At 52.4% G+C, this 24,411-nt stretch overlaps 4 non-coding genes across 4 annotated transcripts; all 4 read right to left on the bottom strand.

Annotated features, from left to right (window-relative positions):
• Nucleotides 1-990: 990 nt before the first annotated feature.
• Nucleotides 991-1,182, bottom strand: LOC148647516 (U2 spliceosomal RNA). Its single transcript, XR_015926944.1, has one exon. It is a non-coding gene; the product is annotated as a U2 spliceosomal RNA (small nuclear RNA).
• Nucleotides 1,183-7,858: 6,676 nt separating this feature from the next.
• LOC148647515 (U2 spliceosomal RNA) lies at nucleotides 7,859-8,058 on the bottom strand. Its single transcript, XR_015927046.1, has one exon. It is a non-coding gene; the product is annotated as a U2 spliceosomal RNA (small nuclear RNA).
• Nucleotides 8,059-14,244: 6,186 nt separating this feature from the next.
• LOC148647514 (U2 spliceosomal RNA) lies at nucleotides 14,245-14,439 on the bottom strand. Its single transcript, XR_015927035.1, has one exon. It is a non-coding gene; the product is annotated as a U2 spliceosomal RNA (small nuclear RNA).
• Nucleotides 14,440-21,100: 6,661 nt separating this feature from the next.
• On the bottom strand, nucleotides 21,101-21,298 carry LOC148647513 (U2 spliceosomal RNA). The gene has a single exon (XR_015927086.1). It is a non-coding gene; the product is annotated as a U2 spliceosomal RNA (small nuclear RNA).
• Between the last annotated feature and the right edge of the window lie 3,113 nt (nucleotides 21,299-24,411).

Genomic DNA, 24,411 nt, shown 5'->3' with positions numbered 1-24,411 from the left:
GTGTAGAGTGGCCGGAATCCTATCCGCCACAAAGAAAAAATCGCCGTCGCTTGAAAAAAGCCGCGCCGTCCACCCCTTCCCTCCTTTGACTCAGAGCCCAAGCCGCGGTCAGGCCACGCACTCAGGATCTTCGCCAAAAGGCCGAGAAGCGATGCCCACAAAGGCGCGGACCGACGCGCGGGCGTTCCGCTGGCGCACAGTGGCGCAGGCCGACTCCTCTGGAGCCCGGGACCCGCGCAGCTGCCGGCCTCCCTGCAGCCAGAGGCCTGCCGCGGGACTCTGCTCCCCCTCTCTCTTGCCTGCCCGCCTGCCTTCCTGCCAGTCCCGGGCGGGGGCCCTGCTCTTTGATCTTCTGTCAACGGCCCGACAACGACCGCAGCCGCAGGGGGCGCCAGCCGCCCGGCCTCCTTAGCTTAGGCCCCTCCCACCGGCAGCAGCTGCGCCCAACCGGCTGCAAGCCAAAGCCGAGCGCCAGCACCTGCGGGCAGAGGCAAGGGGCAGCTCTCTCTCGGGAGGGAGGGAGGGACGGGGACGCGCGCGCACACACACACGCCTGCCTGCCGAAAAAAAAGAAAGAAAAGGTGGATATACTAAGTTTTTGGGAGGGAAAACGCCCAGCTGTCGAAAGGGGCCCGCCTGCAGGGACGGGGACGGACACACACGCAAGCAAGCAAGCAAGCAAGCAAGCAAGCAAGCAAGCAAGCAAGCCACGCCTGCCTCCCTGGGAAAAGGCTGAAAAACCTAAGTTTTTTGGAGGGAAAACGCACGGGAGCCGAAAAGGGGGCCGGCCTGCTTGCCCAGAGAGTCGAGACGCGGGAAAGCGCACAGAGGGAGCACGGGAACCGAGAGGGCGAGAGAGAGAGACAGAACACAGAGACACACAGATGGGGGACGAGGGACGAGACCCGAGAAGAAGGAGCTCCAGTCCACTTCGCTCGCTCGCTCGCTCGCTCGCTAGCTACCTACGTCTGTCTTTTCACCGCTGAGAGAAGGTGGTGCACCGCTCCCGGAGGCGCTGCAATACCGGGCCGATGCGTGGAGAGGACGGAGCAAGCTCCTGATCCAGCTCCCTGTTCCAAAAATCCGTTTAATATGTGGTCCCCCGATGGGGGACGTATCAGATATTAAACTGATAAGAACAGATTTTTTTTTTTTTTTTATTATACAAAATACAAAATAAAACACCAGAACTACAAATACATAAGTCCAAAAACACAATCAAAAACAAAAAACAATTACACAGCTAAATCAAAGATATCATAATCTCATCCCTTATATAGACACAACCCACCCCAATACAATTCCCCTGCTCAAAAACAAACCCACAATTAACATGAAGCAGATATGCGTACATAAAATAAACAACTTACTTGAAAAACACAGTACATGATTTCCAACCCCAACCCTATTTACCATAATCCCGCCCCTTATGCAAATTACCTTCCACCCCCAAATTCACCCAACAGTCTTATTTACAAATTACAGGAACATTAAAGGACCTAGACTATTTCCAATCCCAGATATCCACTATGGATTTCCATTTCTCCTTTGCGGCATGAAAACCCCATCTTTTTATGTCCCCTTCTACCAACCCTCTCAAATTCCATAAAAGCCTTCTATATAACCCATCTACTGTACAAACAATTCCCCTCTTGACTAACAAATTCCTGGAATTCCATAACTCAAACTTAATTAAACTAACTAGCAACCATAACACAAAGCTCTTAGCGTTTGCCCCACCTCCCACCTTCAACCCATATAACACAACTGCAGGAAGTACACAGAAAGTGGAGGACAGGCTACTAAACAAAGTTTCACATTTGTTCCAGGTCCGCTGAGCAAAATTACAGTCCCAAAACACGTGGCTGATCGACTCCACCGCATGACACCCGGCTCTAGGACACTCCTGCTGCTTTGTCAGCTTATGTTTGAACAAAACCTCACGAACTGCCAAACGACCCCAAGCGGATAGCCAGTTCAAATCCATTAGATGGTGCTGTAGCCCTCTGGGCTGGACTCGCCGCCAGACCACGTTGGGGACGCCACCTACGAGGCTGGCCTCTTCAGCTTGAGTTACTGCAGAATAGAGCCGTCTGTGGTTAAGCAGGACCTGGTGATCTTTAAGCTCAGGGTGCTGTTTCAGCCAGTGTGTCGCATGCCGATAGTGCCATGGCAGATCGTTCCCATGAGGCAAACTGTTGGACCACTGAGCCAGGGCGCGCACGTGGCTAGATAGCCAGAACCTGACAAAATACTGAAAGGGATGTGAGACTGGGGAATGCAGAGCTATACACAGGCCAGACACATATATACAGTTTAGCTTTACAGGGAAGTTGGGAACTCCCCGTCCGCCTTCTTCCACTGGGCGATACATATCGACTCTGCGCACATACTCATATTTTCCCCCCCACATGAACATAAAAACCTCCCTTACCAGATATCTGTTGAAGCGCGCAGGCATGGGATACACCGATGCTAGATAAACCAGCACAGGCAGAAACACCACTTTCAGGATCAGGACTTTACCTACAAAGGACAGCTGCTTGTTCTTCCAGTGCGTCAGCTGCAGCCTAGCCTTCTCCAGCCTCTGGGACCAATTGCACCAAGCAGCATCCTGTGCCGTGAATAACACCCCTAGAATCTTAAGGGGCCCTTGACAGATGTCCAATCCATGCGCTGGTCCCAGCTGTTCTTTCCAAGGCCCGAAGAACTTGATCTGACTTTTCCCCCTGTTTAGCTTTGCACCTGACGCGAGGGAGAAGTTCTCGAAGACGTCCAAGGCCGCCTGTAGGCTAAGGTAAGAGCTGAGAAATAAGGTAACATCGTCAGCATATAATGCCACCTTAACTCTTTTTCCTCCACTCCCAGGTACGAGGATCCCGTCAATGGATGGCTCCTTCTGGACTGCCCGCGCATAAGGTTCCATATATAGTGCAAAAAGTAATGGGGACAGGGGGCAGCCCTGACGCACACCAGACTCTTGGAGAACCAGTCCTCCCAGGTGCCCGTTCACCAGAACTCTACTGCCAACCTGTGAGTACAGTATTTTTAACCAGCCCAGCATGACAGGGCCGAATCCCATCTTCTCCATCACTTGCCAGACAAAGGTGTGTGAGACATTGTCAAAAGCTTTTTCTAGGTCCAAGCTGGCGATCAGCAACGGGACGTTCCTGTTCTCGGACCACGCTATCACATCCCGTACTAGTTGGAGGGTCCAGCTGGCACGCCGACCTCGAACCCCGCAGGTTTGGTCCCAACCGATCACATGAGCTAGGACCCCCTTCAAGCGGTTTACCAGCACTTTAGCGATCAGCTTATAGTCCACGCACAACATCTGCAGCGGCCTCCAGTTCTTAAGGTCCTTTGCAGGTCCTTTTTTATACAACAGTGTGAGGATTCCCTCCCTCATAGACTCACACATAGCCTTCCTACGAAAGATTTCCTCCGTCACCTGAAGTAAGATTGGCCCTAAGATATCCCAGAACGTCCGATAAAATTCGGCTGGTAGTCCGTCTTTACCTGGTACCTTACCAGCCTTCATGCCGAGCAGAGCGTCGCCAAGTTCCTGCAAGCTTATAGGAGCCTCCAACTGTTCTTGGGCTTTGACAGGAACCTGCGCTGTAATACCGCTCAGCAGCTTTGCACCCATGGCCTCGTCCACCGTCTTTAGGGAAAAAAGACATTGGTAAAAGTGCCTCACCACTTCCAGCATCTCCTCACTACTAGTAACTATTTTCCCCTCCGAAGTCTGAATGCCAGTCATCACACTGCGCTTCTGTCTCTGACGAATTTGCCGGAAGAAAAAACTGGAACATGTTTCGTGAGATTGTATGAACTGCACGTGGGCTCTGAACAGGTAACTCCTTGCCTTTTGCTCGTGATAAGTGCGCAGTTCAGCTTTAGCTGCTGCAATATCTTCAGGGCACACTGACATATCCTTATTACACTGGGAAAACAAGGTGTTTAATCTTTCCTGCAGCGCCCTGCCCTTCTGCCGCTCACGCTTGAGCCTTGCTCTGCCATAAATTCTGGTCTCCTTTCTAATTTTCTTTTTTAAGTGTTCCCACCAATCAATCAGGGGAGTCCCCAGATTCCTCTCCTTCCACCATGTTTGCAATTTGTACCTCATTACCTTGACATATTCGTCTTCTCTTAGGTACTCCGTATTTAACTTCCACACCCCACGCCCAAACTGGTTCCTTAAATGTGGAAAATGGGCCTCTACTAGGGCATGGTCAGAAAAACCTACCGGCAGCACCACCACCTTCTCCACAGGTACGTCCAGTGAGGCGAATACATAATCAAGGCGCTTCACAGTACCTTGAGCGTTCCTCCACGTGGCCTCTGCTTTCTCCTTTCGGATCCGGTAGGCGCAGTCGTAAAGTCCAAACTGTGCTAGAAGAAGATTGAGCTGCTTTGCCCCTGGATCCCTCTTATCTTGGAGGTCCACGTTAAAGTCTCCTCCCATGATGATCCATTTGTTGGTAAGGCAAACAGGATAAAGTTCCTTAAAGAAATCTGCCCGTAAAGCCATCATTGCCGGGGCATACACACACACACACCGAAAGCAATTCTCACCCGAACAAATATCCAAATATAAGGCTCTCCCAGGCACTACATTCACACATTTCTCCACTATAAAATTGCGATTGCCAAATAAAACTCCAACTCCCGAGGAGTGGACACCTCCGATATTCCATCTAGAATCTCCTCTGTCCCACTCACGAGTGAACTGTATGACGTCTCTTTCATCTTTTAGATGGACTTCCTGCACCAAACAAATATCAAAAACCATGGTTTTCAGGTAAGAAAAAAAGGCCGTCCTCTTTACTAAGTTCCTTAAACCCCGAATATTTAAAGTTAATATTTTCAACATTAGGGGGCAGTAAAAAGGCTCATCAGCTCCATGTAGGCTTGACGCACTGACGCCTCCCTTTGTCCCTGCAAATATAGTTTATCTATTTTACCTCCTGATCGCGTACAGCCAACTGACACTCCTTCATGCAACCTCAGCACACGTCGGAAGTTTGACGGCCGGGGCGGGTACTGCACGTTTCCGTTCTTCCAGGCACAGGCCTCCAAAAACTGCAGCGGGACCTCCAGAATCTTCAGCACTTTGTCAGGGCGCCTTTCCACCCCCACCTCGTACATCTCCTTCAGTTCTCCCTTGTCCCTTATCCATTTCTTTACAAAGTCACCCAACAACATCTTCTTATTGGTCGCATCTATCTGGTTGCGGCCCTTTACTTCGAGGGTTGAAATCTCCTCACCAGAGTGCTCACAACGCACGACAATCCCTGCCGGAGATAGCCCTTGCTCATTGAAGGTCCTAGGCCAGACTATTTTGCTGGCCTTTTCGTCCCATTTACAGAACTTCTTGAACCTCATAGGTACCTCAGCGAATATAAAGACATCTCGTTCTTCTCTCTGCAGGGCGACGCGTGGCTGCATGTGTTCTTCTGAGGCTTCTGCCGAGGTCGGGGTCATCTCCGTTTCTGGAATGACAAAGCCTGAGGACATACCCGACTCTGCCGTAAGGGGGGGGTCACCCACACCACTTACCTCGCCCTCCGACCCTAGTGGAGTAGATTCGGCCTGGGCCAACGAATCTGTGGCCATCGACTCAAGGTATTCCATGGGATCTACACCCGATTTCTTCACCAAGGGCGGCACATCATTTTCCGCCTTTCTTTTCACAACTTTCCTGGCCTGGACGGTGTCCATGGCCTCCTCTTCATCCACTCTGTCCCCCCAGTCTGACCCTACTTCCTCCGCAGAGGGCAGGCTTGATTCCTCAGCCAACGCTCTTATATGCTCTAGCGCGGCGAGCGAGACCCCACCTTCCTCCTCTGCGCTCCCCAGGACCTCCTCAGCACTCACCGGAGCCTCCGTCTCTTCTTCGCCGCTGCGATCTTCTGCTGAGGTAAGTGCTGTTGCCGTCTGCCTGTGGTCCGTTACCTCCTGCCCTTGATCCACACCCTCAGGTTCCATCACCTCCTCGCCAGCGTCAGGGACCAGCGACGCCGGTGCCGGGCCCTCTGCTGCATCTTCTGCCTGGTGAACTGAGGTAACACTTGCTGCCGATGTGCCACCCGCCACGGCTGCGAAACTCATACCTTTCTTTGGGCACGCCCTGTAAATGTGCCCAGAGACCCCGCACAAATTACATTTCGGCTCAGCCCTGCACATGAAGGTGCTGTGCCCCACAGTATCACACCTTCGACAGACCTCCACATCACAGTCAGCAGCATAATGGCCCTTCTGCCTGCATCGTCTACACGCCAAGGGTTGATCAGGGTAGTACAGATAACCTGTATAAGTTCCAATTGAGAAGTTAGCAGGAGGGTGCAAGAGCCCATCTTCAGCACTAGGGTCCGCTCTGAAACGCACCAGAAATTTCCTTTTCCCGTTCCAGACTCTCTTCCTATCCATCTCCTTGATACCCGTGCCCTGAACGTCAACAAATCTTTTAAGAAAATTAACAATGTCTGCGTCTGGGGTAAAAGGGTTGTTCATATGGACCCATATGGGTCTCGCCTCCCGTGCAAACAAAGGTTCAAGGAAAAAATGAACAAAAGGTTCCTCCAGTCTGCGAGCAGTCAAAACAGACCAAACTTTCGTGCACTGTTCAGCAGAGTAAAGTGACAAATCAAAAATCTTTTTACCTGGAAAGTCCTGGAGGCAATAGATCTCTTCAGGCTGTAAGGACAAATGCTTGAAAAGGACTTCATCCTCGAAAGCATCCCTCTTGGCAAAATCCTTGTCAGAAGCCTCCACTCGCAGCACAAAACGCACAGTATGCCTTGGTCTTGCATTCTTGCTTGAAGTCCTCTCCATCTTGTGTAGAGTGGCCGGAATCCTATCCGCCACAAAGAAAAAATCGCCGTCGCCTGGAAAAAGCCGCGCCGTCCACCCCTTCCCGCCTTTGACTCAGAGCCCAAGCCGCGGTCAGGCCACGCACTCAGGATCTTCGCCAAAAGGCCGAGAAGCGATGCCCACAAAGGCGCGGACCGACGCGCGGGCGTTCCGCTGGCGCACAGTGGCGCAGGCCGACTCCTCTGGAGCCCGGGACCCGCGCAGCTGCCGGCCTCCCTGCAGCCAGAGGCCTGCCGCGGGACTCTGCTCCCCCTCTCTCTTGCCTGCCCGCCTGCCTTCCTGCCAGTCCCGGGCGGGGGCCCTGCTCTTTGATCTTCTGTCAACGGCCCGACAACGACCGCAGCCGCAGGGGGCGCCAGCCGCCCGGCCTCCTTAGCTTAGGCCCCTCCCACCGGCAGCAGCTGCGCCCAACCGGCTGCAAGCCAAAGCCGAGCGCCAGCACCTGCGGGCAGAGGCAAGGGGCAGCTCTCTCTCGGGAGGGAGGGAGGGACGGGGACGCGCGCGCACACACACACGCCTGCCTGCCGAAAAAAAAGAAAGAAAAGGTGGATATACTAAGTTTTTGGGAGGGAAAACGCCCAGCTGTCGAAAGGGGCCCGCCTGCAGGGACGGGGACGGACACACACGCAAGCAAGCAAGCAAGCAAGCAAGCAAGCAAGCAAGCAAGCAAGCAAGCAAGCAAGCAAGCAAGCAAGCAAGCCACGCCTGCCTCCCTGGGAAAAGGCTGAAAAACCTAAGTTTTTTGGAGGGAAAACGCACGGGAGCCGAAAAGGGGGCCGGCCTGCTTGCCCAGAGAGTCGAGACGCGGGAAAGCGCACAGAGGGAGCACGGGAACCGAGAGGGCGAGAGAGAGAGACAGAACACAGAGACACACAGATGGGGGACGAGGGACGAGACCCGAGAAGAAGGAGCTCCAGTCCACTTCGCTCGCTCGCTCGCTCGCTCGCTAGCTACCTACGTCTGTCTTTTCACCGCTGAGAGAAGGTGGTGCACCGCTCCCGGAGGCGCTGCAATACCGGGCCGATGCGTGGAGAGGACGGAGCAAGCTCCTGATCCAGCTCCCTGTTCCAAAAATCCGTTTAATATGTGGTCCCCCGATGGGGGACGTATCAGATATTAAACTGATAAGAACAGATTTTTTTTTTTTTTTTTTTTTTTTTTTATTACAAAAATACAAAATATACAAAACAATACATACAAGACATAGTTACCTACAACCCCCGACAACACACAGAAATTAACCTAAAGAAAAAAGACCCTTCCATCGTTCCTTTGCTGCAGAAAAACCCCACCGTGAGATATCCCACTTAACCCTTCTCCCAATATCGTGCTGAATTTTCCAAACTATTGTGTCCGGTGAATCCCCCTTCCCGTGCTCTACTAATTCTTTACGTGACATCCACAAAAACCATTTAACTAGACTGATAATGAGCCACAAAAGGAAACCACAGTTCCATTTACGTGGTCCCAGAACCCCTTTCAATACTATCTGTGCAGTCAAGTTAAAATCCGTACTCACTCTCTCCAACAACCATTCGCTCTTCTTCCATACCTGTTGTGAAAAGGTGCACCCCCAGAAAACATGCATGACTGTTTCGATCTCCGCGCAATCCGGGCGGGGACACCGATTTTGTCTCGAAAGACCGTGACTATGCAATGTCTCCCGGACCGGCATACGATTCCATCTGGCCAGCCAATTAAGGTCTTTTAACCTGTTGTCAAGACCAACAGGCTGAATTTGCCGCCAGCCTTCTTCCGAAACCCCGACCACTGCCGGGCCGGCCTTTGCGACCACTGTCCTGTATAAGGCCTTGTGGTCTAAGGACGCCCGCCCCTCCCTGGCTGCAGGGTACTTTTTCAGCCACTTTACGGCGTGCCTGTAGTGCGGGGGCAGCCTTTCGGCCTTAGGCGTCCTATTGGACCAAGCCACAAGGTGCCTCATCATGACAGATAACCACAGCTTTACGTAGCACACGCACAGGTGGTCAGGGTCCTCATGGAGGATCATACACAGGCCGGACACAAACAGGGTATCCAGTTTGGCCGGCAAATCTGGAACGGCCCTCCCCCCTTCCTCTACCGGTCTACACATGTGCACTCGGGCGATGTACTCATAACCCGCACCCCAGATGAACCGGAAGACTGCTCTAACGAGATCCCTCCTCATGCTGGCAGGTAAGGGAAACACCCTGGCCAGATGCACTAGCAATGGCAGGATGTCCACCTTGATTACTAGGACCTTCCCTGTATAGGAAAGTGTCCTATCCTGCCACATACCCAACCTCTGGTTTACCCGCCGAAGCTTGTCCTCCCAATTCAATCTCGCGGAATCGCCCGAGTGAAATCGGATGCCCAAGATCTTTAATGGACCCGGCTCCAGGGGGAGGCCCGCGACCTCGTCTCTCCTGTCCTTCCACTTGCCAAAGTACTTGATGGCACACTTGTCCCTGTTTAGACAGGACCCGGTGCCTGCTGAGAGGTCCTCCATCAACTCAAGTACCCGGTACATACTCCTTTCGGATGTAAGGAACAGTGAGATGTCGTCAGCATAGGCCGCGACTTTTACCTGCTCACCCCCACTGCCTGGAACCACCACGCCCTCAATCAGGGGATCCTTGTGAATTGCTAGGAGGAGGGGCTCGGTGTACAGGACGTAAAGGAGGGGAGACAGGGGACAACCCTGCCTCACCCCACAACCGACCGGCACTCCCGCTCCCAACCTCCCGTTGATGCACACCCGTGATACCACACCATTGTAAAGTGTCTTGATCCACCTGATGAAGGCATGGCTCAAGCCCAGCCGCGCCAGAACCTCCCAGAGGAAGGCATGGTGAACCCTATCAAAGGCCTTACTCTGGTCGAGACTGACCAGCATGAGCTCTAGGTTCCGATCTTCTACCCAGGCAACCGTGTCTCTGATGAGATGGAGATTCCAAGCTATTTTCCGGCCCTCTACACTGCAAGTCTGGTGCTTACTAACCAGATCTGGCATCACCTTCCTCAGCCTCCTACCCAGTACTCTTGCCAAGATCTTATAATCGGTGCAGAGTAACTGGATCGGCCTCCAGTTTTCCAGATCTGCCTTATCACCCTTTTTGAAGATAAGAGACAAGACTCCTACCTTCATTGTTGTTCCCATCTCCCCGACTTGCAGTATTTCCCGGAAGACCTCCATGAGCATGGGCTGAAGCGTGTCCCAAAAGGCAACATAGAAATCTATGGGCAGGCCGTCGACGCCGGGGGCGGTTCCCCGACGCAGGCCGGCCATGGCTTCCTTCACCTCCGCGGCCGTTAGATCCCCGTCCAAGCCCAGAGGAACCTCAGTTCGCCCGTCTATGCCCGTCAACCACTTCTCCCAACGGCCCGCGTCCACGGGTTTTTCCGCAAACAAGGACCTGTAAAACTCCGAGGCGCACTCCTCCATTTCAAGCCCATCCTGTGTTACTGAGCCATCCACCTTCCGTAGCGCCTCGAAGCTGGTCCTTGCCTGCCGCGCGCGGACCGCGCCGAAGAAGTGGGACGAGCACTTCTCATGGCTTTCCAAAAGCTCACCCTTGAGCCTGAACAGGAACTCTCTAGCTCGCGAGGACCAGGTCTCGCTCAAAGCGTGCCGGATTTCTGTGGCTTTTGCTGCGTCGAAGGAACCACCCTCATTAAACGCCACATATAGGCCTTCTAGCTCTTTTTGTAAATTAGCTAGCGCCGCCTTACCCACAGATCTCCTGTGCCTACAGTAACTCACGGAGGCCTTGGCGATGGCCTTTTTACAGGCCTCCCACCAGAGGACCGCCGTAGGAAACCTCCACCGTTTCCTCTGGAAGCCGCACAGCAGGTCAACTATCCGAGTAAGATATTTCTCCTCGGACAGGACCTGCGTGTTCAGCTTCCAGTGCTGTGGTCTTGTCCGGAAACCATCAGAGGTCACAGTTGCCGACAGTAAGAGGTGGTCAGAGAACCATACTGGAACCACCTGCCTGGCCCGAGTCACCCCTTTTAGGGTGGTGAATACATAATCTAGCCTTCGGAATATCCCTCGCCCATTACTCCAGGTATAAGCCTTGGAGGCCGGGCCAAAATCACCAAAACAGTCATGCAGTTTGAAACGTTGTGCAATCTCACGCAGACCACTCACTCCCGAACCACTCACATCACCGAGATCGATGTTAAAATCTCCACCCATCAGTACCACTCTATTTGTATAGAGGAGGGGCTCTAACTCTCTCAGGAAGGCCCCCTGAAGGCGCCTATCCGCTGGTGCATACACTCCAATCACACGCACACGCATACACTCCCACACACCATCCACTACCAACAGCCTCCCTGGAATTACAGAGACAACCTCGCTTGGAGAGAAATTAGGAGTCCCGCAAAGGATCCCCACCCCCGAGGAATGCACACCCCCCACACTCCACCAAGAGTCCCCAGTACGCCAGTCCTTCCTGAATTCGGACACGTCTCTCTCTGATCCGAGGTGGACTTCTTGTAGGAAACAAAAAGAAAACCGCCTTTCAGCCAGGAATTCAAAGACGCCGTTACGTTTGATCTTATCTTTAAGACCCCTGGTGTTAATGGAGCAGAGAATGCACTCTGCCTCGGGAGGGGGGGAGGTTCCCATCTCTCTCGCTCATGAAAGTAGCCTTCAATACAGTGAACCCAGAAGGCCATGCAGGGCATCTTCCATACCGTCTACATTTGGCGACATAGCGTCGCTGAGAGATGTAACGGGGGAAAAGGACGGGGGAGATTCTTCCTGAGCCGTTACACCGCTGAGGGGCAGTGAGGCGTCCGAGTCCGAATCGGAGGATCTCTCAGGCTGTAGACAAAGTTCGGAGCCAATCGCCACGTCCCCGGGCATTACGACCTGGGGGCGTGCGACAGAAACGTGGGCGGTTACTGACCCCCCTGCTTCAGATGTAGGTTGGGGGGGTTCTCTCTCCTCCTCTTCCCCTTCATCTACCGGGCCTGGGTCTTTTGGAGAGTCGTTGTCCTCCTCTTCCGCAGGACTCCCCACTACCTCTCCCTCAATGCTGGGGTCTTCCTCCATTTCCCGGCTCTCGTCTGGATTATAGTCTCCCTCCTTTTGAGGCTGTACCTCTGAATCAGAGTAGTCTTCCTCTTCCATGCCAGCCTCTTCCTCCGACGGAATGTCGATCTCTTTGTACTTCTTCTCTACCACCCCTGTGTTGTCCTCGTCCGAGGCGGTTCTCTCCCTCTTCTTTGACTTTTTTCCCCTCCTTTTTGGTTTCATCCAGCCAGATTCTGAGGGTTCCTTCTCCCCGGGTTCCTCATTCGCTCCCATCTCCGGTAATCCAGCGAGGAGGTCCTGCATACCCGATCTGGACGCCTGGGGCTCTGGGTCCGAAACCTGAGCCAGAGCATCAGTGTCAACCTCCTGGAGGGCGAGATCTTCATTCAGGTGAGTGCCCTCTTCATCGTTCCTCCTTGTTCTCACTGATGGTCCGGCTTGTTCCTCTCCCCTGTCTGCAACTACGGACGCAAAGGTCTTAATTTTCTGCGGGCAAGCCCTATACATGTGGCCTTGTTCACCGCACAGGTTGCACACCCTGGCCTCACGGCAAGACACTGCCGAGTGCCCGACCTGACCGCAGCGCCTACAAAGCTGTTCCGTGCAGTCTGCTACCACATGTCCTTCCTGGCCACACTTCCTACAGGTTTTAGGCTGCCCAGCGTAACTCAGATACCCCTTATTTGGCCCGATATAAAAGGATGCCGGAGGGTGTAGCACCCCCCCAGGGGAGGTCTTACACGGCCGAAACCTTGCCATAAACCGTCTCTTAAAAGTCCATATATCTTCCTCATCCAAGATTTTCTTCCCCTCCCCTTGGATATCAAGGTATCTTCTTAGGAAGATGGCTATATCAACCTCGGGCACATGAGGGTTATACATATGCACAGTTACTGGTCTCAACTCCCGGGCGAACAGAGGTTCAATAATAAATTTCGCAAGAGGGTCAGTTTCCTTCAAGTCGTTAGCCCTATCCCACACCCTTCGGCATTCGTAGTTCGTAGTCAACGTGACATCATAGATATTCTTCACCTGAAAATCCTGAACTCCCAAAATATTGATCTTCTTAATGTTCAACACATCGAACAAAATCTTTCTCTCGAACTGTGTCCTGACCATCCATACTCCCGCATCCTCTTTCTTCTTTAAGATAAAGCGCACCGTGCACCTCATCTGTCCCTCACGGGACAGAGGGTTCACGGTCGCTAAAAAAGGATCCCACTCACCGGCCGCCGTCATCTGGGAGCCCCACCTTCACCCCCTGGGCTCAACCCAGAGCGATTCCAGTGGTGGCTCGTGAATCCGGTTCCCCCAGGTGTTGGTCCAATGCCTTCTTCCCGGTCGTCTGCGCCTTCGTAGGATCCTTCCGTCTGTATTCCTCCGTCTCTCCTCTGCCGCCCTTCTCGTCTCTTTTGAATCGTCCAGCCGCGGTCAGGCCACGCGCCTTCTGATCTTGGCCAAAAGGCCGAGAAGCGATGCCCACAAAGGCGCGGACCGACGCGCGGGCGTTCCGCTGGCGCACAGTGGCGCAGGCCGACTCCTCTGGAGCCCGGGACCCGCGCAGCTGCCGGCCTCCCTGCAGCCAGAGGCCTGCCGCGGGACTCTGCTCCCCCTCTCTCTTGCCTGCCCGCCTGCCTTCCTGCCAGTCCCGGGCGGGGGCCCTGCTCTTTGATCTTCTGTCAACGGCCCGACAACGACCGCAGCCGCAGGGGGCGCCAGCCGCCCGGCCTCCTTAGCTTAGGCCCCTCCCACCGGCAGCAGCTGCGCCCAACCGGCTGCAAGCCAAAGCCGAGCGCCAGCACCTGCGGGCAGAGGCAAGGGGCAGCTCTCTCTCGGGAGGGAGGGAGGGACGGGGACGCGCGCGCACACACACACGCCTGCCTGCCGAAAAAAAAGAAAGAAAAGGTGGATATACTAAGTTTTTGGGAGGGAAAACGCCCAGCTGTCGAAAGGGGCCCGCCTGCAGGGACGGGGACGGACACACACGCAAGCAAGCAAGCAAGCAAGCAAGCAAGCAAGCAAGCAAGCAAGCAAGCAAGCAAGCAAGCAAGCAAGCAAGCCACGCCTGCCTCCCTGGGAAAAGGCTGAAAAACCTAAGTTTTTTGGAGGGAAAACGCACGGGAGCCGAAAAGGGGGCCGGCCTGCTTGCCCAGAGAGTCGAGACGCGGGAAAGCGCACAGAGGGAGCACGGGAACCGAGAGGGCGAGAGAGAGAGACAGAACACAGAGACACACAGATGGGGGACGAGGGACGAGACCCGAGAAGAAGGAGCTCCAGTCCACTTCGCTCGCTCGCTCGCTCGCTCGCTAGCTACCTACGTCTGTCTTTTCACCGCTGAGAGAAGGTGGTGCACCGCTCCCGGAGGCGCTGCAATACCGGGCCGATGCGTGGAGAGGACGGAGCAAGCTCCTGATCCAGCTCCCTGTTCCAAAAATCCGTTTAATATGTGGTCCCCCGATGGGGGACGTATCAGATATTAAACTGATAAGAACAGATTTTTTTTTTTTTTTTTTTATTATACAAAATACAAAATAAAACACCAAAAACTACAAATACATAAGTCCAAAAACACAATCAAAAACAAAAAACAATTACACAGCTAAATCAAAGATATCATAATCTCATCCCTTATATAGACACAACCCACCCCAATACAATTCCCCTGCTCAAAAACAAACCCACAATTAACATGAAGCAGATATGCGTACATAAAATAAACAACTTACTTGAAAAACACAGTACATGATTTCCAACCCCAACCCTATTTACCATAATCCCGCCCCTTATGCAAATTACCTTCCACCCCCAAATTCACCCAACAGTCTTATTTACAAATTACAGGAACATTAAAGGACCTAGACTATTTCCAATCCCAGATATCCACTATGGATTTCCATTTCTCCTTTGCGGCATGAAAACCCCATCTTTTTATGTCCCCTTCTACCAACCCTCTCAAATTCCATAAAAGCCTTCTATATAACCCATCTACTGTACAAACAATTCCCCTCTTGACTAACAAATTCCTGGAATTCCATAACTCAAACTTAATTAAACTAACTAGCAACCATAACACAAAGCTCTTAGCGTTTGCCCCACCTCCCACCTTCAACCCATATAACACAACTGCAGGAAGTACACAGAAAGTGGAGGACAGGCTACTAAACAAAGTTTCACATTTGTTCCAGGTCCGCTGAGCAAAATTACAGTCCCAAAACACGTGGCTGATCGACTCCACCGCATGACACCCGGCTCTAGGACACTCCTGCTGCTTTGTCAGCTTATGTTTGAACAAAACCTCACGAACTGCCAAACGACCCCAAGCGGATAGCCAGTTCAAATCCATTAGATGGTGCTGTAGCCCTCTGGGCTGGACTCGCCGCCAGACCACGTTGGGGACGCCACCTACGAGGCTGGCCTCTTCAGCTTGAGTTACTGCAGAATAGAGCCGTCTGTGGTTAAGCAGGACCTGGTGATCTTTAAGCTCAGGGTGCTGTTTCAGCCAGTGTGTCGCATGCCGATAGTGCCATGGCAGATCGTTCCCATGAGGCAAACTGTTGGACCACTGAGCCAGGGCGCGCACGTGGCTAGATAGCCAGAACCTGACAAAATACTGAAAGGGATGTGAGACTGGGGAATGCAGAGCTATACACAGGCCAGACACATATATACAGTTTAGCTTTACAGGGAAGTTGGGAACTCCCCGTCCGCCTTCTTCCACTGGGCGATACATATCGACTCTGCGCACATACTCATATTTTCCCCCCCACATGAACATAAAAACCTCCCTTACCAGATATCTGTTGAAGCGCGCAGGCATGGGATACACCGATGCTAGATAAACCAGCACAGGCAGAAACACCACTTTCAGGATCAGGACTTTACCTACAAAGGACAGCTGCTTGTTCTTCCAGTGCGTCAGCTGCAGCCTAGCCTTCTCCAGCCTCTGGGACCAATTGCACCAAGCAGCATCCTGTGCCGTGAATAACACCCCTAGAATCTTAAGGGGCCCTTGACAGATGTCCAATCCATGCGCTGGTCCCAGCTGTTCTTTCCAAGGCCCGAAGAACTTGATCTGACTTTTCCCCCTGTTTAGCTTTGCACCTGACGCGAGGGAGAAGTTCTCGAAGACGTCCAAGGCCGCCTGTAGGCTAAGGTAAGAGCTGAGAAATAAGGTAACATCGTCAGCATATAATGCCACCTTAACTCTTTTTCCTCCACTCCCAGGTACGAGGATCCCGTCAATGGATGGCTCCTTCTGGACTGCCCGCGCATAAGGTTCCATATATAGTGCAAAAAGTAATGGGGACAGGGGGCAGCCCTGACGCACACCAGACTCTTGGAGAACCAGTCCTCCCAGGTGCCCGTTCACCAGAACTCTACTGCCAACCTGTGAGTACAGTATTTTTAACCAGCCCAGCATGACAGGGCCGAATCCCATCTTCTCCATCACTTGCCAGACAAAGGTGTGTGAGACATTGTCAAAAGCTTTTTCTAGGTCCAAGCTGGCGATCAGCAACGGGACGTTCCTGTTCTCGGACCACGCTATCACATCCCGTACTAGTTGGAGGGTCCAGCTGGCACGCCGACCTCGAACCCCGCAGGTTTGGTCCCAACCGATCACATGAGCTAGGACCCCCTTCAAGCGGTTTACCAGCACTTTAGCGATCAGCTTATAGTCCACGCACAACATCTGCAGCGGCCTCCAGTTCTTAAGGTCCTTTGCAGGTCCTTTTTTATACAACAGTGTGAGGATTCCCTCCCTCATAGACTCACACATAGCCTTCCTACGAAAGATTTCCTCCGTCACCTGAAGTAAGATTGGCCCTAAGATATCCCAGAACGTCCGATAAAATTCGGCTGGTAGTCCGTCTTTACCTGGTACCTTACCAGCCTTCATGCCGAGCAGAGCGTCGCCAAGTTCCTGCAAGCTTATAGGAGCCTCCAACTGTTCTTGGGCTTTGACAGGAACCTGCGCTGTAATACCGCTCAGCAGCTTTGCACCCATGGCCTCGTCCACCGTCTTTAGGGAAAAAAGACATTGGTAAAAGTGCCTCACCACTTCCAGCATCTCCTCACTACTAGTAACTATTTTCCCCTCCGAAGTCTGAATGCCAGTCATCACACTGCGCTTCTGTCTCTGACGAATTTGCCGGAAGAAAAAACTGGAACATGTTTCGTGAGATTGTATGAACTGCACGTGGGCTCTGAACAGGTAACTCCTTGCCTTTTGCTCGTGATAAGTGCGCAGTTCAGCTTTAGCTGCTGCAATATCTTCAGGGCACACTGACATATCCTTATTACACTGGGAAAACAAGGTGTTTAATCTTTCCTGCAGCGCCCTGCCCTTCTGCCGCTCACGCTTGAGCCTTGCTCTGCCATAAATTCTGGTCTCCTTTCTAATTTTCTTTTTTAAGTGTTCCCACCAATCAATCAGGGGAGTCCCCAGATTCCTCTCCTTCCACCATGTTTGCAATTTGTACCTCATTACCTTGACATATTCGTCTTCTCTTAGGTTCTCCGTATTTAACTTCCACACCCCACGCCCAAACTGGTTCCTTAAATGTGGAAAATGGGCCTCTACTAGGGCATGGTCAGAAAAACCTACCGGCAGCACCACCACCTTCTCCACAGGTACGTCCAGTGAGGCGAATACATAATCAAGGCGCTTCACAGTACCTTGAGCGTTCCTCCACGTGGCCTCTGCTTTCTCCTTTCGGATCCGGTAGGCGCAGTCGTAAAGTCCAAACTGTGCTAGAAGAAGATTGAGCTGCTTTGCCCCTGGATCCCTCTTATCTTGGAGGTCCACGTTAAAGTCTCCTCCCATGATGATCCATTTGTTGGTAAGGCAAACAGGATAAAGTTCCTTAAAGAAATCTGCCCGTAAAGCCATCATTGCCGGGGCATACACACACACACACCGAAAGCAATTCTCACCCGAACAAATATCCAAATATAAGGCTCTCCCAGGCACTACATTCACACATTTCTCCACTATAAAATTGCGATTGCCAAATAAAACTCCAACTCCCGAGGAGTGGACACCTCCGATATTCCATCTAGAATCTCCTCTGTCCCACTCACGAGTGAACTGTATGACGTCTCTTTCATCTTTTAGATGGACTTCCTGCACCAAACAAATATCAAAAACCATGGTTTTCAGGTAAGAAAAAAAGGCCGTCCTCTTTACTAAGTTCCTTAAACCCCGAATATTTAAAGTTAATATTTTCAACATTAGGGGGCAGTAAAAAGGCTCATCAGCTCCATGTAGGCTTGACGCACTGACGCCTCCCTTTGTCCCTGCAAATATAGTTTATCTATTTTACCTCCTGATCGCGTACAGCCAACTGACACTCCTTCATGCAACCTCAGCACACGTCGGAAGTTTGACGGCCGGGGCGGGTACTGCACGTTTCCGTTCTTCCAGGCACAGGCCTCCAAAAACTGCAGCGGGACCTCCAGAATCTTCAGCACTTTGTCAGGGCGCCTTTCCACCCCCACCTCGTACATCTCCTTCAGTTCTCCCTTGTCCCTTATCCATTTCTTTACAAAGTCACCCAACAACATCTTCTTATTGGTCGCATCTATCTGGTTGCGGCCCTTTACTTCGAGGGTTGAAATCTCCTCACCAGAGTGCTCACAACGCACGACAATCCCTGCCGGAGATAGCCCTTGCTCATTGAAGGTCCTAGGCCAGACTATTTTGCTGGCCTTTTCGTCCCATTTACAGAACTTCTTGAACCTCATAGGTACCTCAGCGAATATAAAGACATCTCGTTCTTCTCTCTGCAGGGCGACGCGTGGCTGCATGTGTTCTTCTGAGGCTTCTGCCGAGGTCGGGGTCATCTCCGTTTCTGGAATGACAAAGCCTGAGGACATACCCGACTCTGCCGTAAGGGGGGGGTCACCCACACCACTTACCTCGCCCTCCGACCCTAGTGGAGTAGATTCGGCCTGGGCCAACGAATCTGTGGCCATCGACTCAAGGTATTCCATGGGATCTACACCCGATTTCTTCACCAAGGGCGGCACATCATTTTCCGCCTTTCTTTTCACAACTTTCCTGGCCTGGACGGTGTCCATGGCCTCCTCTTCATCCACTCTGTCCCCCCAGTCTGACCCTACTTCCTCCGCAGAGGGCAGGCTTGATTCCTCAGCCAACGCTCTTATATGCTCTAGCGCGGCGAGCGAGACCCCACCTTCCTCCTCTGCGCTCCCCAGGACCTCCTCAGTACTCACCGGAGCCTCCGTCTCTTCTTCGCCGCTGCGATCTTCTGCTGAGGTAAGTGCTGTTGCCGTCTGCCTGTGGTCCGTTACCTCCTGCCCTTGATCCACACCCTCAGGTTCCATCACCTCCTCGCCAGCGTCAGGGACCAGCGACGCCGGTGCCGGGCCCTCTGCTGCATCTTCTGCCTGGTGAACTGAGGTAACACTTGCTGCCGATGTGCCACCCGCCACGGCTGCGAAACTCATACCTTTCTTTGGGCACGCCCTGTAAATGTGCCCAGAGACCCCGCACAGATTACATTTCGGCTCAGCCCTGCACATGAAGGTGCTGTGCCCCACAGTATCACACCTTCGACAGACCTCCACATCACAGTCAGCAGCATAATGGCCCTTCTGCCTGCATCGTCTACACGCCAAGGGTTGATCAGGGTAGTACAGATAACCTGTATAAGTTCCAATTGAGAAGTTAGCAGGAGGGTGCAAGAGCCCATCTTCAGCACTAGGGTCCGCTCTGAAACGCACCAGAAATTTCCTTTTCCCGTTCCAGACTCTCTTCCTATCCATCTCCTTGATACCCGTGCCCTGAACGTCAACAAATCTTTTAAGAAAATTAACAATGTCTGCGTCTGGGGTAAAAGGGTTGTTCATATGGACCCATATGGGTCTCGCCTCCCGTGCAAACAAAGGTTCAAGGAAAAAATGAACAAAAGGTTCCTCCAGTCTGCGAGCAGTCAAAACAGACCAAACTTTCGTGCACTGTTCAGCAGAGTAAAGTGACAAATCAAAAATCTTTTTACCTGGAAAGTCCTGGAGGCAATAGATCTCTTCAGGCTGTAAGGACAAATGCTTGAAAAGGACTTCATCCTCGAAAGCATCCCTCTTGGCAAAATCCTTGTCAGAAGCCTCCACTCGCAGCACAAAACGCACAGTATGCCTTGGTCTTGCATTCTTGCTTGAAGTCCTCTCCATCTTGTGTAGAGTGGCCGGAATCCTATCCGCCACAAAGAAAAAATCGCCGTCGCCTGGAAAAAGCCGCGCCGTCCACCCCTTCCCGCCTTTGACTCAGAGCCCAAGCCGCGGTCAGGCCACGCACTCAGGATCTTCGCCAAAAGGCCGAGAAGCGATGCCCACAAAGGCGCGGACCGACGCGCGGGCGTTCCGCTGGCGCACAGTGGCGCAGGCCGACTCCTCTGGAGCCCGGGACCCGCGCAGCTGCCGGCCTCCCTGCAGCCAGAGGCCTGCCGCGGGACTCTGCTCCCCCTCTCTCTTGCCTGCCCGCCTGCCTTCCTGCCAGTCCCGGGCGGGGGCCCTGCTCTTTGATCTTCTGTCAACGGCCCGACAACGACCGCAGCCGCAGGGGGCGCCAGCCGCCCGGCCTCCTTAGCTTAGGCCCCTCCCACCGGCAGCAGCTGCGCCCAACCGGCTGCAAGCCAAAGCCGAGCGCCAGCACCTGCGGGCAGAGGCAAGGGGCAGCTCTCTCTCGGGAGGGAGGGAGGGACGGGGACGCGCGCGCACACACACACGCCTGCCTGCCGAAAAAAAAGAAAGAAAAGGTGGATATACTAAGTTTTTGGGAGGGAAAACGCCCAGCTGTCGAAAGGGGCCCGCCTGCAGGGACGGGGACGGACACACACGCAAGCAAGCAAGCAAGCAAGCAAGCAAGCAAGCAAGCAAGCAAGCAAGCAAGCAAGCCACGCCTGCCTCCCTGGGAAAAGGCTGAAAAACCTAAGTTTTTTGGAGGGAAAACGCACGGGAGCCGAAAAGGGGGCCGGCCTGCTTGCCCAGAGAGTCGAGACGCGGGAAAGCGCACAGAGGGAGCACGGGAACCGAGAGGGCGAGAGAGAGAGACAGAACACAGAGACACACAGATGGGGGACGAGGGACGAGACCCGAGAAGAAGGAGCTCCAGTCCACTTCGCTCGCTCGCTCGCTCGCTCGCTAGCTACCTACGTCTGTCTTTTCACCGCTGAGAGAAGGTGGTGCACCGCTCCCGGAGGCGCTGCAATACCGGGCCGATGCGTGGAGAGGACGGAGCAAGCTCCTGATCCAGCTCCCTGTTCCAAAAATCCGTTTAATATGTGGTCCCCCGATGGGGGACGTATCAGATATTAAACTGATAAGAACAGATTTTTTTTTTTTTTTTTTTTTTATTATACAAAATACAAAATAAAACACCAAAAACTACAAATACATAAGTCCAAAAACACAATCAAAAACAAAAAACAATTACACAGCTAAATCAAAGATATCATAATCTCATCCCTTATATAGACACAACCCACCCCAATACAATTCCCCTGCTCAAAAACAAACCCACAATTAACATGAAGCAGATATGCGTACATAAAATAAACAACTTACTTGAAAAACACAGTACATGATTTCCAACCCCAACCCTATTTACCATAATCCCGCCCCTTATGCAAATTACCTTCCACCCCCAAATTCACCCAACAGTCTTATTTACAAATTACAGGAACATTAAAGGACCTAGACTATTTCCAATCCCAGATATCCACTATGGATTTCCATTTCTCCTTTGCGGCATGAAAACCCCATCTTTTTATGTCCCCTTCTACCAACCCTCTCAAATTCCATAAAAGCCTTCTATATAACCCATCTACTGTACAAACAGTTCCCCTCTTGACTAACAAATTCCTGGAATTCCATAACTCAAACTTAATTAAACTAACTAGCAACCATAACACAAAGCTCTTAGCGTTTGCCCCACCTCCCACCTTCAACCCATATAACACAACTGCAGGAAGTACACAGAAAGTGGAGGACAGGCTACTAAACAAAGTTTCACATTTGTTCCAGGTCCGCTGAGCAAAATTACAGTCCCAAAACACGTGGCTGATCGACTCCACCGCATGACACCCGGCTCTAGGACACTCCTGCTGCTTTGTCAGCTTATGTTTGAACAAAACCTCACGAACTGCCAAACGACCCCAAGCGGATAGCCAGTTCAAATCCATTAGATGGTGCTGTAGCCCTCTGGGCTGGACTCGCCGCCAGACCACGTTGGGGACGCCACCTACGAGGCTGGCCTCTTCAGCTTGAGTTACTGCAGAATAGAGCCGTCTGTGGTTAAGCAGGACCTGGTGATCTTTAAGCTCAGGGTGCTGTTTCAGCCAGTGTGTCGCATGCCGATAGTGCCATGGCAGATCGTTCCCATGAGGCAAACTGTTGGACCACTGAGCCAGGGCGCGCACGTGGCTAGATAGCCAGAACCTGACAAAATACTGAAAGGGATGTGAGACTGGGGAATGCAGAGCTATACACAGGCCAGACACATATATACAGTTTAGCTTTACAGGGAAGTTGGGAACTCCCCGTCCGCCTTCTTCCACTGGGCGATACATATCGACTCTGCGCACATACTCATATTTTCCCCCCCACATGAACATAAAAACCTCCCTTACCAGATATCTGTTGAAGCGCGCAGGCATGGGATACACCGATGCTAGATAAACCAGCACAGGCAGAAACACCACTTTCAGGATCAGGACTTTACCTACAAAGGACAGCTGCTTGTTCTTCCAGTGCGTCAGCTGCAGCCTAGCCTTCTCCAGCCTCTGGGACCAATTGCACCAAGCAGCATCCTGTGCCGTGAATAACACCCCTAGAATCTTAAGGGGCCCTTGACAGATGTCCAATCCATGCGCTGGTCCCAGCTGTTCTTTCCAAGGCCCGAAGAACTTGATCTGACTTTTCCCCCTGTTTAGCTTTGCACCTGACGCGAGGGAGAAGTTCTCGAAGACGTCCAAGGCCGCCTGTAGGCTAAGGTAAGAGCTGAGAAATAAGGTAACATCGTCAGCATATAATGCCACCTTAACTCTTTTTCCTCCACTCCCAGGTACGAGGATCCCGTCAATGGATGGCTCCTTCTGGACTGCCCGCGCATAAGGTTCCATATATAGTGCAAAAAGTAATGGGGACAGGGGGCAGCCCTGACGCACACCAGACTCTTGGAGAACCAGTCCTCCCAGGTGCCCGTTCACCAGAACTCTACTGCCAACCTGTGAGTACAGTATTTTTAACCAGCCCAGCATGACAGGGCCGAATCCCATCTTCTCCATCACTTGCCAGACAAAGGTGTGTGAGACATTGTCAAAAGCTTTTTCTAGGTCCAAGCTGGCGATCAGCAACGGGACGTTCCTGTTCTCGGACCACGCTATCACATCCCGTACTAGTTGGAGGGTCCAGCTGGCACGCCGACCTCGAACCCCGCAGGTTTGGTCCCAACCGATCACATGAGCTAGGACCCCCTTCAAGCGGTTTACCAGCACTTTAGCGATCAGCTTATAGTCCACGCACAACATCTGCAGCGGCCTCCAGTTCTTAAGGTCCTTTGCAGGTCCTTTTTTATACAACAGTGTGAGGATTCCCTCCCTCATAGACTCACACATAGCCTTCCTACGAAAGATTTCCTCCGTCACCTGAAGTAAGATTGGCCCTAAGATATCCCAGAACGTCCGATAAAATTCGGCTGGTAGTCCGTCTTTACCTGGTACCTTACCAGCCTTCATGCCGAGCAGAGCGTCGCCAAGTTCCTGCAAGCTTATAGGAGCCTCCAACTGTTCTTGGGCTTTGACAGGAACCTGCGCTGTAATACCGCTCAGCAGCTTTGCACCCATGGCCTCGTCCACCGTCTTTAGGGAAAAAAGACATTGGTAAAAGTGCCTCACCACTTCCAGCATCTCCTCACTACTAGTAACTATTTTCCCCTCCGAAGTCTGAATGCCAGTCATCACACTGCGCTTCTGTCTCTGACGAATTTGCCGGAAGAAAAAACTGGAACATGTTTCGTGAGATTGTATGAACTGCACGTGGGCTCTGAACAGGTAACTCCTTGCCTTTTGCTCGTGATAAGTGCGCAGTTCAGCTTTAGCTGCTGCAATATCTTCAGGGCACACTGACATATCCTTATTACACTGGGAAAACAAGGTGTTTAATCTTTCCTGCAGCGCCCTGCCCTTCTGCCGCTCACGCTTGAGCCTTGCTCTGCCATAAATTCTGGTCTCCTTTCTAATTTTCTTTTTTAAGTGTTCCCACCAATCAATCAGGGGAGTCCCCAGATTCCTCTCCTTCCACCATGTTTGCAATTTGTACCTCATTACCTTGACATATTCGTCTTCTCTTAGGTTCTCCGTATTTAACTTCCACACCCCACGCCCAAACTGGTTCCTTAAATGTGGAAAATGGGCCTCTACTAGGGCATGGTCAGAAAAACCTACCGGCAGCACCACCACCTTCTCCACAGGTACGTCCAGTGAGGCGAA

Source organism: Lepisosteus platostomus, chromosome 15, assembly GCF_059453375.1.
Source record: "Lepisosteus platostomus isolate fLepPlt1 chromosome 15, fLepPlt1.hap1, whole genome shotgun sequence".
In the NCBI taxonomy this organism is placed as follows: domain Eukaryota; kingdom Metazoa; phylum Chordata; class Actinopteri; order Semionotiformes; family Lepisosteidae; genus Lepisosteus; species Lepisosteus platostomus.
This window is presented reverse-complemented; position numbering and strand designations above follow the sequence as displayed.